The following is an 18,523-nucleotide window of genomic DNA, read 5'->3' on the forward strand; positions in this document are numbered from 1 at the left end:
GTGAGAATCAGAAGGAGGAGGCAAGGTTACTGCTTGCTTATTGACATTGATACAATTATTTCTATTATAAAGAAACTTTTGTTTTGACATCTTTTCAAAAAATATGAATTTATTGCTTTAGCTCAAAACTTCAAAATAAACATTTTATGAGTAATGACGTGGATTGCATTCCACATTTTTGGTATAACTATGAGCACCCTAAGATGAAACGTCAGATCACTGTCTGACTAGCATACTCCATTGGTGTGTGTGTGTGTCATTTCAACTGATCTCCCGCCGTCACTTAGAAGATGAATCCTCTGGCTGACATCGAAGGTTGATAAATATAGCTGAACCCTATCACATTTAACAGCCTGATGTCAGACCACTCACCCACACTGACGAAGCAAGTCTTTGCGAAACCGTCCGTCTGAACTTTACAGCACCCCGTCAGCTGCAGCGTGCACTGACACGCTGAGCGCGGCATGATCTAAACCTGAACCGTCTGACTGCTGGTAACAGACACACGGAGACCCGGACCACGGAGCAATATCCATACAGCAGGCTCTCTCCCTGGGCTCCTACAGAGACACGTCTCCGACCACAGAGGAATAAGGTATCACTCTGCGACTGTGCCTCTCTTTCTATAAACTTTGGGACTCTGCATTCGGGAACGCATTAAAGCAGAATCTAGTCCCCCATACTTTTTCTCTATATATATACCAGCCCCCCGCTATTATTTGGAGTACCGCTCACCCCCCACCAATACCCAAGGGCAAGTGGGGAGCAGCAGCATGCTCTAGAGAGATAAGAGGCTTGGCTATTTTCTCTATATTAATTCTATACACCTAATTATTTTTCTCACTGGTACGCACTCATCCCAAGTACTCAAGGTGAATACCCTGCACTGAACTTGTATTAACAAGGCATATTTCCTTTTAAGGAAAGGGACAGAAGTAATACCTTAATTTCTACCCTATTATTCAGGAGAAGGTACTCGCTCACTTGTAAAAACCACGGTTATCCCAGACAAGAAGCAGCAGTCCCTAAAACCGGTGGGGGTTGTTTTCCCACCATTTATCACTTTTCTGAGAGGCACCGCAGACATACCAGCGGCATTTTTCTTATACACTGGTATTAACCAGAAAGCAATTTGAATATATCATTATTCTTGTGTCGGTGTCATGTTTTCAATATAATTAATCTATTACCCATATTGTTATCCAATTAACACTGCAATCAACCCATATTGTTATCCAATTAACACTGCAATCAAACAGTGTTTAGAAATATCTGTTATAGGGTGTCACTAAGCACAGGGGAAGATATTCCGCTATCTCCCACTGTGCTCTAATATAAAGTGCATGCACTAATATCTATTCATCCTTTGCATTTGCAAACCTGACTCTTTAATATACAGTATATGCAGTCAGAGACAAAAGTTTATAGAAAAGTGTCACTGAACACAGGGAGAGATATTCTGCTATCTCCCACTGTGCTCTAACTCACAGGGCATGCACCAATATTCTGTCTGTGACTAACCTGATTATTGATTTTACACACAGTCAAGGAAATTGAAAGTCACAAGAGGATATTTGCAATATTGGAGTAATACATTAACCAAAAAGTATATATTTTCGCAAAACTCAAAAATTTAATTTATCTGTCAGTTGCTCCAAAACCGCCCAATATTTATAAAGAGTGGCGATTATAATTTTTGTTTCATGTATTTGTATGTCACTGTATGGATCCGATATGTAATGCCGGCGGTCGGAATCCCGGCGGTCGGAATCCCGACACTGGAATTCCGACCGCCGAAATCCCGACATGGGGGGGACGTGGAGCGCCCCCCCTTGCGGGCTCGCTGCGCACGCCACGCAGCGGGCCCGGTGCCTCGCTACGCTCGGCACGCTATTTTATTCTCCCTCTATGGGTGTCGTGGACACCCACGGAGGGAGAAAGTTTCGGGATTTCGGCGGTCGGGATTCCAGTGTCGGGATTCCGACCGACGGGATCCCGACCGCGGGCAAATTGACTGCATCCCCACTGTATATGTGCTGTAAGTTAATTTTATTCTTTATCTAAGATATAATTAAAAGTTAAATTTTAAAGAAATTCTGAATAAGTTGTGCCCCCAAAACCAGAGAGTACTGTTCTGTCTGTCCTTGTACTGTTCTAATTTACTCTCAGGGGAGCACCTCCACCTCAATACTTTGCAACAGCAATTTAGCTTACTATTGTTTATATTGTGGAAAAACATTCTATAAGTGATTACAGTTAATTACTATTGTGCCACATGACTAGTGCATCGGTATCCTCCCATTTTCCCCATTCCCTTGTTCATAAAATACAGAACAGCACTACCTGAAGGATGTGTTGCTATGGGTGGGGGCTCGCTCCCTCCCAGCGATGTCTAAAGGCCGCTTTCACCCAGACCCTGGCTGTGGTGAGCTTCTGCACCACCCTGGTTGACCCCAGCTGGCTGCTAGTACAAATGGAGGGAAAGGGCCTGTGTGCTGCAGTTGAGCCTCAAACTCGCCGACATTGGTAAAAGCAGGGGAGAGCCAGGGGACAGGTGCATAGTGTTATATGTATGGGGGAGGGAACATATGACCATTACTTTGAAAGACTGCAATTTAGCGTTTTGCCTGTCACCCTTGATCAGTGTACTGTGATGACAGTGGCTTAAAGGGTAATGTCATTCTAACTCTCACCCAGGCCAAGGTGACATTAAAAAGAGGGGACAATTGTGGAATCATCATTTCAGTGCCATACAACTGGTTTCTGGAAATCCCTTGAACAGTATAGAAATTGTAAGCTCTGTGGTCCAGTTCTACTTTCCCTATAAACTTTTTGAAATTGCAGCCAACTTGTAATGTAAAACAATTAAGTTGGCCATACTGGATCTAGACTGATTTTTATCCTGGCCAAAGATGGTCAAATTTGGGGTGGGTGTTGACATCATGTGACACAATGTTATTTTTGGTGTCAAAACACTAAGGAGGTTATTCTGGTTCGGGTCGGCTGGGCCGTAAGCGTACGTTCCTGTTTTTTTTTTTTGATCTGCGCATGCGTACCTTCCGCAATGCACAGGCGCGACGACTCCACAACGCTCATGGATGGGTCTTTCCGTGCGAAAAAACCTGTCTGCAAGAGTACGGTCACTGTGGGCGGCATAGGGGCGTGTTGAGGGGAGCGGCCAAAATAATGAGGGAAACTGGGCGTAAAAATGTACTGCTACTACCGCTCGATCGGAGAAAGCACCGTTCATTTCGGACACAAAACAGGCGGACGCCAACCGCCACCTCAGACCACCCCTACAGATACCGCATGAGAGCGGACGCCTGTGTCTGCTAATTAACGCTGATTACTACTCAAACACATACACCTAAATGTAATAAGCAATGCTGCAGTCTATTAAGTCCAAACCATTATTTCACTACCTGCAAGCCACACACAGCACTCAAACACATTGGAAGCATATCTTTCTACACTTCTCTACATGTAAAGGTTGGTTTCATTTTAGTTAAGATTCTTTTTAAGACCTGCTTATATATGCCAAGGTAGTTATTTGGAAACCATTTACACACATTCAGAAAGTGTTTTCATATACTTTAAACAGCAGTTTAAAATTCGGAATTCGGAAAACACTAATTATGAACATAATTTAGTACATACACACAAACACTACCATAACTTTATTTAAAAGAAAATTGCAATGTGGGGACACATAGATAGTGATTAAAATGCAACCTTAGAACATAAAATATATACATGTAAGGAGGGTTAAAATGTATTATTTTTAGGCTGTTCGTGAAGGTAGACAATTGAGGTAATAAAAAACAATAATTGATTAACAAATAGAATAATTATTTTAATTGTCTTAATCATAGTTGAAAGGCTAGATTATGAGGGCCATATATGTGAAGGGTATGCCAGCGTGCACGGACGTACGCTCACTCTCACGAGCGGTGACATACGCTGAGTTTTCCATTGAAAACAATAGAGACCCGTCCGTGCACGGTGGCGTACGCTCAGATAGCCGCAAGAAGTCGGTGGGAAGACGGACGAGAGATGTCCGTAAACGGTGGCGTACGCTCTGTCTTACGCCAGTTGTCGGAGTCTAAGGGGTGATCCGTCAGTGTACGTTGGCGTACGCTCAATTGTACGCCACTCCCCTTTGTCGGTGTTTGTGCCCGTACGTATGCGGCTGTTTTGTGGGTGGACTTTCGCTCAACGGCCACGTACGGCAAACGTACGCTGATACGGAACGTACGTACGCACGGCCGCCGTAACCAGAATAAGGTCCTAAGTTTGGTGGTGGTATCACCTGCTAGGTTGGCGCCAACAAAAATCTTGCCTAGGGCATCAAATTGGATAAGGCGGCTCTGGCCCTAAGGTTCCTTTTTTGTTGGGAGCCAACTAATCTACCCGTATGTTTTCAGACTGTAGGAGGAAACCGGACTACCAAGAGGAAACCCAGGCAATCACACGGAAAATCTAGAAACATCACCCAATTATGGCTGTGGTTAGAATCTAACCCTCAACCTCATTTTTGTGAGGCACTAATGCAAAAGGCTGAAAGAGTTAAAAGATTGGCTCAATTCTTTTAATCATAGCCTTCAAAGTAAAATGATGCCAACAATCTGTCAATTGTAAACATATGTTCTAACTGAACAAACGTTCATCAGCCTCTTATGCACTTTGTATCATTTGGGTCTACAATTACTTTGGAGAAAAACATTAATTATTAGCCACGTGTTTACCAATTACAAATTACAAAATATAATATAAAAGCTACAAGATATTAAGTAGCATAGCCTACAGATACTAAAATGAAGATACACAGGATTGCAAAAGTTTTCAACTATTCAGATATTTTTTCATTTATTGCAAACCATTAGGCTGTTAAAGTAATTCAGTATGAGTCTTAGGGCCTTATTCTAGTTCACTATTTCTGACAAAATCTTTCTTAGATGGACAAAACCATGTGCACTGCAGGGGGGGGAAGATGTAAAATGTGCAGAGAGAATTAGATTTGGGTGAGTTATTTTGTTTCTGTGCAGGGTAAATACTGATTGCTTTATTTTTACACTGCAATATAGATCTCACTTTGAAGTAAAACCCCACCCAAATCTAATTCTCTCTGCACAAGTAACATCTGCAGTGCACATGGTTTTGTCCATCTAAGAAGGATTTTGTCAGAAAGAGTGAACTAGAATACCCCCTTAGTGAGGTATTCAGTTGGCCGCGTAGTCTTGAAATCAGCAAAAACTGCCATAAATCTGACAATCCGCAGCCGTTTCCGACAAAACAGATCCGACTTCTATTAAAGTCGGATCTGTTTTGTCGAAAACGTCCCAGGCTGTCAGTTTGAATACCCCCCTTTAAAAAGATCACTAGGGACCGTCCGGAACAAGGATCACTTACGATATAATGCTTTCAATGCGAACCATTTTAGGAATTTTAAAATTAACGTTATCTGCAAACTTGTTTTTGTCTAATGTGTGTATCAGGCTAATGCAGACTAAAGATAAAGTATTTGGGTTTATTCAGACCTCAACAGACAGATGCAAATTCGCAGGCCAAGCATGTGCAAGGCCATCCTGCAATAAAATCCATCGTATTTCTTTTATCACCGGTGGTACAAAAGTTGTCTGACAGGAAGCCAGTGTCACCCGGCCATAGGAAACCCCCCTCCTCTTGGCAAGTGGCTAAAATGATGGCAACAATAGCAATATTATGCAGTATAAGGGACAGAAGAGAGCTTCTGCACATGCCCAGTGGTAGCAGCTTCTAGCAAGTCTCCTGTGTGTGTGGATTTGAGTCCTCCATCAGTGTAGTAGACCAGAAAGCAGCTACCAGGAAGAAGAGGCAGGAGCATTACCATGAGGTGGGAAATGTGAGCTTAGAAAGTTCAGTACTAGTTCCATTATGTTTGTGTATTTATTATAATGGTATGTTTAACCTTTTCTTGACCACTTATTTATATTATTTAAATGTTTGATACAGCCAATACTATAGACCATCTATAGTTTTAGATATTAAGACTGTATTCCAGGGGTTCCCAAACTTTTTTGAATCACGGCACCCCGAAGCATCAGAAATATTTTTGCGGCACCCCTAGGCTAAAGGTTTCTCATTAAGAAAGTCAGAAACAAATATTAAGTTAGATAAATTGTATTTATATCTCATCCTTAGGATCAGTTATGTGGTAACGGACAGTATTCCCTTCTGTTTGTCCATAATTTGACTATTATATTGGACATAAATAACTTGAATTGGTCCTGGACCATCAACCAAGGGCACCCCTGAAAGTCACCCAAGGCACCCCAGGGTGCCACGGCACACAGTTTGGGAACCACTGCTGTATTCCATACAGTATCCAGTGTATAAAAAGACCAATGTGTACATTAACGCAGGGCCGTAACTAGGGGGGGGGCTGGGGGGTCATGCGCACCGGGCGCTGCATGTGGGGAGCGCTGTCGAGCCGGGCAGCGGGGGTCCGAGAACAGGCAGCGGGCATCCGGGCGGCAGGCGTAGCGGCAGCTGGAAGCAAGCTACGCTATTTGCCCGGCGGGAAGTAGATTTTGAAAAGTCTTGCCGGACGCTGAGTGGCTGAATTCTCTCAGCCAATTAGCGTCCGGCAAGTCAAAATCAGCAGCGCTTCCCGCCACGAGGCAAGTAGCGTAGCTCACTACAGGGAATAAAGCCGCAGCGGCACTGCCCGTCCCTGGACCCCGCTGCCCGTCCCCCTGCTGCCTGGACTGGAATCCACGCTGCCTGGTCCGGAACCCCCGCTGCCTGGTCCGGAACCCCCTGCTGCCTGTCCCTGGACCCCGCTGCCCGTCCCCCTGCTGCCTGGTCCGGAACCCCCGCTGCCTATCCCTTGACCCCGCTGCCCGTCCCCCTGCTGCCTGGTCCGGAACCCCCGCTGCCTGTCCCTGGACCCCGCTGCCCGTCCCGGGACCCCGCTGCACAACGGTATGTGGGCGCAGGGTCTGCTCAGCCTCCGGTGCCAGGGGCAAGGCAGTAATTTGCCCCCCCCCTCCCCAGTCAGTGGGGGGGCGACCAAATGACTGCCTTGCCCCGGGTGCCGGAAACCCTAGTTTCAGCCCTGATTAACGTTACTTGGTTCTTCTACCGCTCTCCCAGACTACCGCATTGCTCCAATGTTGCACAGAGTGTGAGATTGTGGATTAAATTTGGAAACCCCCCACTAGAAATCCTGCGTTTGCCACTGCTGCCCGATTACTGGGAGTGTCAGGGAAAACACAGGTGTGCCCAATCATTTTCAGGGAGCATGTGTGACTTCAGCTCCAGCCACAGCCTGATTCTATCGCACTGGACGACCAGGTACTGGGCTACGGACAGACTGCACACACTGGAAAAACCATTAGATGGTGAATGAGTTGCAAATGGATTTGCAGCTAATCACAGGCCTGCAATATTTTCACTCTGGCTGGGCGGTGATTACCTGATCGCAGGACTCTACAAAATAGCAGTCCGGCGATCAGGTCTGAATAACCCCCATAGACATGAACAATAGAGCATACAGCTAAAAACGAATAAAAATGAAAAATAACTTATAAGTGCTTTGATATCCCAGTTGAATCATTTGCGGGGAAAATTATGCATTATACTACCCAATCACTGCATAGACATGGATGTCTCTTAAAATTGCTTTAGAGCATGAAGGATACTTGTGAAAGGAGCCACACAGAAGCCAGTTATAACTGCAAACACAGTTCAGTTGCTGAGAATTAAATGAAGGTACACTAGTCAATCATATCAAGAGCTCTGCATACAGCTAGGAAGATGACTAGAAAGAAGCCGTTCCTGAAGAAAAAAACACATTAAAGGATGTCTGTAATATGGTAGAAAACATAAAAATGACCCTTGTCATTAATGGGTTAAAATGGATCTCTCAGACTGGATACACGGAGAATGACTTAAAAACCAAGTAGCCACAACCAGCACAGACTAAAGCTGGGTACACATATGTACAATTTCATTTTTCTTGCGACCGTTCGATCGACCGAATACACGTTCGGCCGTCCAAAACATACGACCGTTCTGCGCGTACACATATGTACACTTTAGAGGCATCACTTTAAGACATTAATCAATGTTGAAGTTTTAATAGAGTGTGCTGGAAGCTCTTTGCAGGGCACCATAACACACTATTAAAACTTCAACATTGATTAATGTCTTAAAGTGATGCCTCTAAAGTGTTGGGCAGTGAGGCATTAAACACACATTAGTTAAAACAGCAGGCAAAGGGTTACAGGGTCTCTCATAATGCAGGACGGTTTTTTGGGGGGGTTTAGTCGCACAAGACCTCTGATCATAGAGAGGTGAACCCCCTTATACAAATATTTGTTTCAATGATAGGCTGCTGGGGGTGTGCTACCTTAGGACATGAAATTTGATACGCAAAAAGAAAGAGAAGATGTCCTGTTTTTGGTGCACCAAAATAAGAGATAAAATTTAACTTTTATTATTTTAATCATTAAGAACTGCGAGATAAAAAATGACAACATGTAACATAAACAAGGGTGGGGTTCACACAATTTTTAAAACCAAGGTGGCAGGCAGATGTTGCAGGGTTGTTATGTAGTGCTTTTACTAGATAGTGTGCGTCTGGTCTGTCTGGACCTTAGATCTGACAGATCAATCGGCGTGTCTGAGCGGAGGTTTGAATGACCGGCGTATATCTCGGAACTATACGAGACCCCGTCCAGGGGCTCGCACTATGTGAACAGTCAGGATTGGACGGCGGACTCCGGACACGTTTCCGGAGGCGCGTCCAGCACGCACAGAGCTCATTGGAGCATAACACATTATCACTGCTACTTAAACCCATCGCGACTTTGATCTGATTGGCCCTGAGGAAGCTATCATCTGCGAAGCGCGTGCCGGCTAGCGGTGCGCAGGCAGATGTCTGCAACTTTTGTTATTTTTCATATTAATGCATTTTGATTTGTGTGTAGTCTCGGAGCTGCGTTAGTCTCTAGTCTCCCAACCTGTGCAACACTCTGGAGGCGGCTCCAAGTGTTTTGACACAGCTAGTCACACCGGTGGTACCTTTACCTAGGTCCTGCACTGGAACGTTTTCCAGATCAGAAGACCATACACACCGGGCGATCTGCAAATTGATGCAGAGTAATTACCGCAGTGAGACAATATAGAGAGAGTTTTTCAGGAGCGAGTGAGACACCATGACAGTCCCCACAATGGTGCCGACTGCTGCATGTGTGTAAACTCCAGGAGGCGGCTCCACCTGAACGAACGCAGCTGAGACACCCTGGGGTGCCCAGTCATCCATACTGATCCTAGAGCGTTTTCACGCCGGATCTTAAATCTACACAGGGTGATCTCCTATTTTGTATCAGTGCACCCGATAGAGGGTTAATCAAGGATACCAATCCCACATATTTGCACTGATTAATTTGGCTCTAGAGCAAGAGGTCATTCAAACCTCCGCTCAGACACGCCGATTGATCTGTCAGATCTAAGGTCCAGACAGACCAGACGCACACTATCTAGTAAAAGCACTACATAACAACCCTGCAACATCTGCCTGCCACCTTGGTTTTAAAAATTGTGTGAACCCCACCCTTGTTTATGTTACATGTTGTCATTTTTTATCTCGCAGTTCTTAATGATTAAAATAATAAAAGTTAAATTTTATCTCTTATTTTGGTGCACCAAAAACAGGACATCTTCTCTTTCTTTTTGCGTATCTCTCATAATGCAGCATACCACCGTGCTTTGTCAAACTGTCAAGCATATCGATCGAACGTGCGTACACACTTCACTTTTGTTCCGATATGGAGCCGTCCTGTCGGATGAAATATTAAGCAGCAAAGAACCTTCGACCGACCGACCGTGGATGGCCAAGAGCGTTTTTGGCCGTTTATCGATCGCACAGCAGCAATTGGGACAGCGTACACACCTATACAATCGAACGGCCGTTTGCCCCCAGATTGGAAGAACGGCCCGACGATTGTATATATGTGTACCTAGCTTAAGTCATACATGGAAACAAGGCTAAATGGATCCGCAAAACCTGGGAGCTAATCCGCTAAGTACAGAACCCACACAGAACTTGAAAAGGCTGCAGATAAGATGCAGATAACAGTGTTAAAGAGAGTTTCTTATAGCTGGCCGGCTTTACAAAATCTCCATCTCATTAACTCCAGATAACACTGAACGTAAGATTCCACCAGCGACAGCCAGGAGCAGATATACAGGAGACACAGACCACTAGCCCTGTATACACTCCAGTTTGTCACGGTGTGGTGCACCCAGAAAGAGAGAAAATATGATATAATAAAATGTACCTTTTAATAAACATCAATTAAAATTGCGAAATCTGACAAACTACATTAAACATGAAACATGAACAAGTGGATATTGTGATATTGAAATTTAGATATTGTGCATAGCATATACATGAGACAATCTTACCACAGCGTATTGCAACAGATTTAATTCTATAGCTGAGACCTATAATGTACTACCTAAAAACAACATACAGAACTACTTATGTCTAATTTATAACTCCACTTGGGGTACCAGCAATTGATCTTATTATTACAGTCCACATACCAGGCAATTGTTAGGCCAGTACATTTATGAGACTACCGGTGGCTCATACTTATTTGTTACAATCTGTTGCAACAAGTTGGTTATTTTGAATCGCGACAGATTTTCTGCTTTGAGACACATACAGAAGAAACACTAAAGTTACAGTTCACATCTTAGGCTGTACCTCCAATCCTACATAATAGTAAGGCTTCTCAGCCTACAATCTAAGGACTATAAAGAGACTACACTGAGACTTATTCTCATGATCAATTAAGGAGGCAATAAACACACAGTAACTTTGTGCATGCATTTTTTAATTTGCACAATATCCACTTGTTTATGTTTCATGTTCAATGTAGTTTGTCAGATTTCGCAATTTTAATTGATGTTTATTAAAAGGTAAATTTTATTGTATCATATTTTTTCTCTTTCTGGGTGCACCACACCGTGACAAACCAACGCTATCCCCTTCCAATTGTATTCTTCTTTGTACCGTGGTAGCACACCCCTGGAATTGATGTCTATAAAGATTTGAGATTCATACTAACAGGGAGCCACCCCATCAACATTATTTACTTCTCCCCCAATTTCTGTGTGATTGACTCCCAAAACCCCCCTATGCTCTACACTCTGGATTAGGAGAAGGCACCCAGGGGCACTTAAGTATATACTTACAAGTGAAAATTGTTGTTATCAACTCTGTGTGTACTGTTTAATTATTGTGCTCACAGGCTGCAAAGCTCAGGGCCGCCGAGATGTATTTTGTGAGGGGGCGTGGTCTAATATCCCACGATTAGGCCAAGCCCCCCAAATGTTTAGGGGAATGAAAAAACACTCTAAAGTCGAGGGGGGAGTTTTATCCCCTCCCCCCCCCCCCCTCAGGGGCAAACGCAGGATTTTCAGAAGGGGGTTTTCAGAGGGGCGGAGCAAAGCACGGAGATGGACGCTTAGGTGACCCAGTATATGCCGGGTCAGTTAAAGTATTATAGATAGACCAAATGTATATAAATAATAATATATATATATATATATATATATATATATATATGCAATTGGTTGAATAGAGGTAAGCGACAGTAAATACCTGTATACTACACAAAATGCTTTTTATAATAAAAAAGGTTTATTTCACATATAAAAGGGTGCACAATAGCACTAAAAAATGGAGAACAGACAAAAATACAATTTACATAGAAAAACACTGAAGTAAAAAATGCGAGATATTTTCTAAAAAGGCCTACATATGATGTCGCTAAAAAATGGGGAGGTAAATATAAAAAAGGTGAATATAAAAGGTCTAAAAGTAAAGGACTTATCTTAGTGGAGGAGTCAGCAGGCAATACCCAACGCGTTTCGTCTAGGAGAGTCTCCTAGACGAAACGCGTTGGGTATTGCCTGCTGACTCCTCCACTAAGATAAGTCCTTTACTTTTAGACCTTTTATATTCACCTTTTTTATATTTACCTCCCCATTTTTTAGCGACATCATATGTAGGCCTTTTTAGAAAATATCTCGCATTTTTTACTTCAGTGTTTTTCTATGTAAATTGTATTTTTGTCTGTTCTCCATTTTTTAGTGCTATTGTGCACCCTTTTATATGTGAAATAAACCTTTTTTATTATAAAAAGCATTTTGTGTAGTATACAGGTATTTACTGTCGCTTACCTCTATTCAACCAATTGCAATTGTTTTTGTGACACCCCTCACCAAGGTGCCCATCTTTAGAGGTTAGCTGACACCCCTTTTTTCCTAAAAGGGTACCAGTATACACTCATTTCTTACTAGAATATTTGAACAGTCTGAGGACACAAGTGGCGCCATACATCTTTTCTTCCCCCCCCCATATATATATATATATATATATATATATATATATATATATATATATATACACACACACACACACACACACAGACACACACACATATATATATATATATATATATATATATATATATATAAACACCAACAATAGTGTCTTCAGCGCCCTATAGTAATGGATGTCTTAAATGGTCTTAACTGATATATAAAATAAATGAATATAAAAACAATATAATATACACTTGAGGCTTCTTGTTTCTTGTGGAATAAATTTTCTTTATTTTCACAGAGCTTTAAGACAGAACCCAACGCGTTTCATCTCTCTTGGAGACTTCATCAGGGGTTTTTTCTAAAAATATACAGTATACAATTCTCTTAGACATCACATAATATATACATCAAACATTTCCAATTTAAAAAATATATAATTAAAAATATAAATATAAATATAAAGCAGTTCATATATATTAAATTAATGTTAAATAAATGGTTTCTATAAATTAAATAAATGGTTTCCTTGGAGGGGGAGGGGGAACGGAAACAGATTGATATCCAGAATAAAGTTCAGTACATACCTTATAGACATTAAATGCCTTTTAAGGCTCTGAAACAATTGGTGTTGTTCTACTGATCGGATAAAGAACTGGATTTAGTCCTCTACAGTGGTGAGTACCTAGTAGGACCATAAAGAGAATATTTGTACTCCACTACCGACTAATAATTCCTTTATAATATTTATACTATTTATTAGAATATAGATTGTTTATGATATACACATACCTTGTGCTATTAAAATACGGCACAAACGTCTTTAGGTGTTATCACACCTGTGCATAGAAAGCCCAAAAAAGGTATCTTATAACCGTCTTAGTACCTAGTTATTGAAAAAAGTTTTATTTTTAATTTTTTAGTTTTTCTTCTATTATATATATCTATATGTTAATGTATAATTGGGGATTAACACTTAACATATAGGTCAAGAGTACTTACATAAAGAAATTCAGAGTTCCAGTATACACATAAGATCATTCAACCACCTTTTCAGTGTATAAATTCCTGTTAGGGCCCAAAGGAATTAGGAAATATTCCTAATAATCAAAATTACAGAGTCCAATTATTTTAGCTCAAGTCAACCTTAACAATCATCACTTTTGATCAATACAAAAATTAGCTTACCCTGCATAGCTCCTGAGTGTGTGTGCTCTCTGGGATTCAGCCAGCAAGTGAATGAACCTAGTGGCTGATCTCTATATATAGGGAAACTGATATGACATCATATCCTGTTGGATTAATTATCCTCTATAGATATTTTATAATTAATTTATTAATCATAATGTCCACAAATTAAATGTATTGTTTAACCTATAAGGTTCTATATCTATTTAGAATTATACCAAATTAATTGTGGGGATGATACAAGTGGGGAATATATATAACTTCATGTAGATTGCTTAATCGCCCCATAATGCATTGCGCTATGTCTCTGGTTTATTCGTGGGATTTAACAGGTTCCGAGTGTAATATGAACCTGTCTGATAAGCTCCACTTGAAGAGCGGGGTTCGATTAGCCTTGGTTAATGTTTTTATAACTTAACTGGAAGCTTAGAAAGAGAAAAGCTCTTTAATAGCGGCATGCGTTCCACTGGAGCCGCTGTGGAACGCACGGCCATCTTACCAGGAAGTGTGCCTGGCTCTTACTGAGTGAAACGTCATGCGTCTCACTCCACTCACTATGGAGCGCAGCGCAGCTTACCCGGATGTCAGTCTGGACACTAAAAAGATAATACTAAGGATAATCTACCAATTAGAATGATTTTATTGTAGCGAACTTCTTACCAAACAAAGTGTATATTATCTGATCTATTACCACGCATTTTAAATATCTATTTGTGTTGGTATATATAATGATTTCATAAATTACGAAATTTACCCATTTAATAAGTATATTAAAAAATATTACTAATAGTAAATAATACATTAATTAAGTCCCTTTTATTCTAAAAATAAAAAATAAATAAATATATATATATAATATAATATTTTACTTGGTGCTGTGTTATTAAGTGGTTTAAATTGTTATTACATATAAGTTCTTATGAGAACCATCTTATTAAGTGATATTAATTTTTTTAATGTGTTTTAATGTGTTTAATTATTCATAACGTGTATAATTTTTAATTTTTAATTTTTTTAGTTTTTTTAAATTTTTTAATGTGTGTTATGGATGTAAATGTTTAATCATAATTGTGCAATTGTGAAAATTGACTTGAACTTCACAACAAGGTTCCTATATATACAATTCCAGTACATCTTTTTACATATTCATTTAATTAATGTATAATAAACCTGTACAAAAATGTATACTTCGACTTATACACAAAAAAATACATACACATATACCTAATAGACCTACATGTCTACCACAAAATTAAGTGAAAATAAACATTCAGTATGCTAGACATTTTATCTTTATATAGAATTTCAATATATTGCCTCAAAAGGCTGCTTATGGTAACCCGTAATTTGGAATCCTCAACTATGGTCTGTGGTGTGAAATTTAACACGGGACTAGGGGGATAGTTTTTAAACAGGGACTAAGTTGAATAGAACTATCCAATTATCACAGACATAATATTTTAGTAGAAGATTATCATCTAAAGACTACTCATGGTTATTTAATCATTCTCTATAAAAAAGCTGTAACCTCTATGCTTTCGTTTAAGCCTTTTGGGGTCAACGAATCTAGAGTGTAAATCCAAAAGGATTCTCGCATTGTTAAGGTGCGATCTCGATCTCCACCCCTGGGGTCTTCCTTGATATGCTCCAATACAGAGAATCTAAATGTGTCGATGTCTGAGTTGTGAATAGATTCAAAATGTCTAGGAATACTGTGAGTTTGGATCTTCTTTTTTATGTTCCGTAGATGTTCTTGAATATGGATTTTAATATTCCTTTTCGTTTTTCCCACATAGCGAAGATTACAACCACAGGTTACTAAATAGATTATATATGTAGAGTTACAGGTCACAATCTCATTCAGTGTACATTGTTTTTTCAGAGCATCGGGAACATTAGGACCTCGTTTGTCTATATGCCTACAACAAATACACTTGTTGCAAGGATATAGGCCCTCTCTTTGCATAAGGAAGGGATTCCTATTCTCTGAGTTCCTTACATGTGGCTCCACACACTTCAATTTACTAGGGGCTAGCATACATTTAAGATTTCTTGCCCTTTTAAATACTATGTCTGGTTTGTTAGGTAGATGGGGGCCCAGGATTAGGTCCATTTTAAGCAAGTGCCAGTGTCTATCCAGGCTCTTTTTGATATTTCTGTGTTCTTGGCTGTACTGGGTTATAAAGGGTCTTAATTTCTGAGTTGGGCGGTTGATTTTTTCTTTTAAGAGCTCTTCTCTGTTGAGATCAAAGGCTCTTTGTTGGTCATGACGGATGTTAGTCTCTTTGTACCCCCTTTCTATGAATCGTTCTGTTAAGGTATTTGATTGTTGCCAATACATGTCTGTAGTGCTACAATTTTTTCGTATTCTCAGGAACTGGGCAAATGGTACATTTGTCTTCCAGGTTTTCAGGTGGCAGCTATCCGCTGGAATAAAGCTGTTTGCATCAGTTTTCTTAAAGAATGTTTTCGTGTTTATAATCTTTTTTGACTGATCTACCTCCATAAAGATATCTAAAAAATCTATCTCACTTTGATGTTCTTTAAAAGTGAATTTGAGATTATAGTCATTAACCTGCAATGTCCCAACAAATTCTTCTGCACTTGGTTTATCACCGTCCCAGATTACAATCAGATCGTCGATATACCTTCTGTAAAACTTGATGTGGTTGGTTTTAAAGCCCACATCATCATAGAGCACTTCTCTCTCCCAGCCATCCATATAGATATGGAAAAAGAACTAAAAGGCTGGTATGAGCTTATAACGCTTGAAAAATACCTAGAGGTGGGAAGAGTCCCGAGAGGACTTTGAATAGTTAAAAAACCCACTACGGAACAAAATAATGAGGAATTCATGTCTAATTGGAATAAAATCCTTGACGACTGTTCTTTAAAATTAATCAATCTCATCACATGTGAACGTAAAAAAGAATTGAGCAAACATGAAGATGATCTTAAAAAATTAGAGTCCGTATTATCTAAGTTTGAAGATGACGACGAATTCAAAAGAGATGTATTAGACATGCAAGGAAAAATTGATTCCCTTGAAACAGAAATAATAAATAGGAAACAAAAGAAATTCCTCCGAGATAAACTGGACTATGAGAGTGGTAAAGTCCACAATTGGGCCGCATCAGAGAATACAGGTAATTTAACCACCACTAGGGCTAGAAATTACCATAGAGAAGAGGTCGATGATGATGAGGTGTTCGAAAGAAGAAGAGGGTATTACCAACAAGGTCGAAGGGACTCATTCCGTAGAAGAGACTACTTTCAAAGGAGAAACTCCTATCAAAAACACTATAGAAGAAGATCCTTTAGATCCCCCATGTATAGAGAATCAGGCAGGCCATATAATAAAAGGTACCATTCACTTAGAAGAAGTTATTATCCAGAGACTTCCAATAGATTTGAGGCTTTAGGATCACCCCCTAGGGGGCATTTTTTAGAAGAGGAGAGGAAAATACCCTTCCCCCCTATACAGATAAAAGAATCTCTACTTTCAGGAATAGGGTCCCCTATAGGAAAGAAAAGACATCGAGGAGAAGAGGAAAAAGAGGAGGTAGAAAGCTCCCTAAGAAAGAAAAAGACAACACATTTCCAACGAGACCCGATAACTCAGGGCTCATCAATCTTTCCAAGAAGGTACTTTCCAGACCACAAAGGGAGATATTAAATAAAGGTTTAAAATTTGCACCAGACCAGCATTCTGATAAATTCAATCTTTTTATAGACCTCAATCGATATGTGAGACGCCTCACACTTGAAAGACATTTCTTAAAAAATCCATACAATAATGACTCAGCTTCTAAACCATTAGTGGCCTCCCCATCCAAATTCTTTCCAGTAGAATCTAAGGGAAGTCATTTAGATATATTTTTCGAATTAGTCAAAGAGGACCTTAAAAACTTAAAAATTGATAATAAAAGATTTAGTAACCTTAATCCTCAAGAAAAAAAGGCACTAAAAGAACTAAAGGAAGACGATAGTCTTGTAATAAAAATAGCGGATAAAGGAGGGGCGGTCGTTGTACAAGACCGCTCAGCCTATCTTGCTGAGGCCCACAACTTGATTGATGACCAAAATACATATGAAAAATTGGACGGTAGTCCCCTTGATGGATATAAAGAGGAGTTATATAATCTGTTAAATAGAGCTAATAAAGATGGGGTCATTTGCAAAAAAGAGATGGAATATATGTACGTTGCTAAACCAAAAATTCCAATATTCTATCATATCCCAAAGGTCCACAAAAACAAGGACCTTCCGCCCGGAAGACCCATAGTGGCAGGAGTAGGCTCTTTGACAGCCAATCTATCCCATTATTTAGATCTGAAGCTCCAGCCATATGTAAAGTCACAAAGGTCATACCTAAAAGACTCGACTCAGTTACTGAGAGAACTAGAAAATTTCATTTGGGAACCCACTTTTAGATTAATGACCATTGATGTCCAGGCGTTATATACGTCCATACCACACTCTAAAGGTTTGGAGGCCGTTAGACAAATACTTCTATGGGATGTGAATATGACTGAAAAAGAGAGAACTTTTTTGTGTGATGGGGTACAATTCGTCCTAAGTCACAATCATTTCGAATTCGATAATACCCATTTTGTCCAAAAGCAGGGGACAGCCATGGGCACAAAATTTGCCCCGGCATATGCGAATATCTATATGGATGGCTGGGAGAGAGAAGTGCTCTATGATGATGTGGGCTTTAAAACCAACCACATAAAGTTTTACAGAAGGTATATCGACGATCTGATTGTAATCTGGGACGGTGATAAACCAAGTGCAGAAGAATTTGTTGGGACATTGCAGATTAATGACTATAATCTCAAATTCACTTTTAAAGAACATCAAAGTGAGATAGATTTTTTAGATATCTTTATGGAGGTAGATCAGTCAAAAAAGATTATAAACACGAAAACATTCGGTACTTATGTAGTATCTG

The 18,523-nt window shown here is 40.3% G+C and overlaps 1 long non-coding RNA gene across 1 annotated transcript in view; it reads left to right on the forward strand.

Annotated features, from left to right (window-relative positions):
* The first annotated feature begins 241 nt into the window (after nt 1-241).
* LOC146007142 (uncharacterized) overlaps nt 242-18,523 on the forward strand; it is a 75,952-nt gene continuing 57,670 nt past the window's right edge. Inside the window, exon 1 of the long non-coding RNA XR_014444253.1 lies at nt 242-595. This is a non-coding gene — a long non-coding RNA (uncharacterized LOC146007142). The remainder of the gene's footprint in view (nt 596-18,523) is intronic.

This window comes from Crinia signifera, chromosome 6 (genome assembly GCF_055691185.1).
Source record: "Crinia signifera chromosome 6, ASM5569118v1, whole genome shotgun sequence".
Lineage (NCBI taxonomy): Eukaryota > Metazoa > Chordata > Amphibia > Anura > Myobatrachidae > Crinia > Crinia signifera.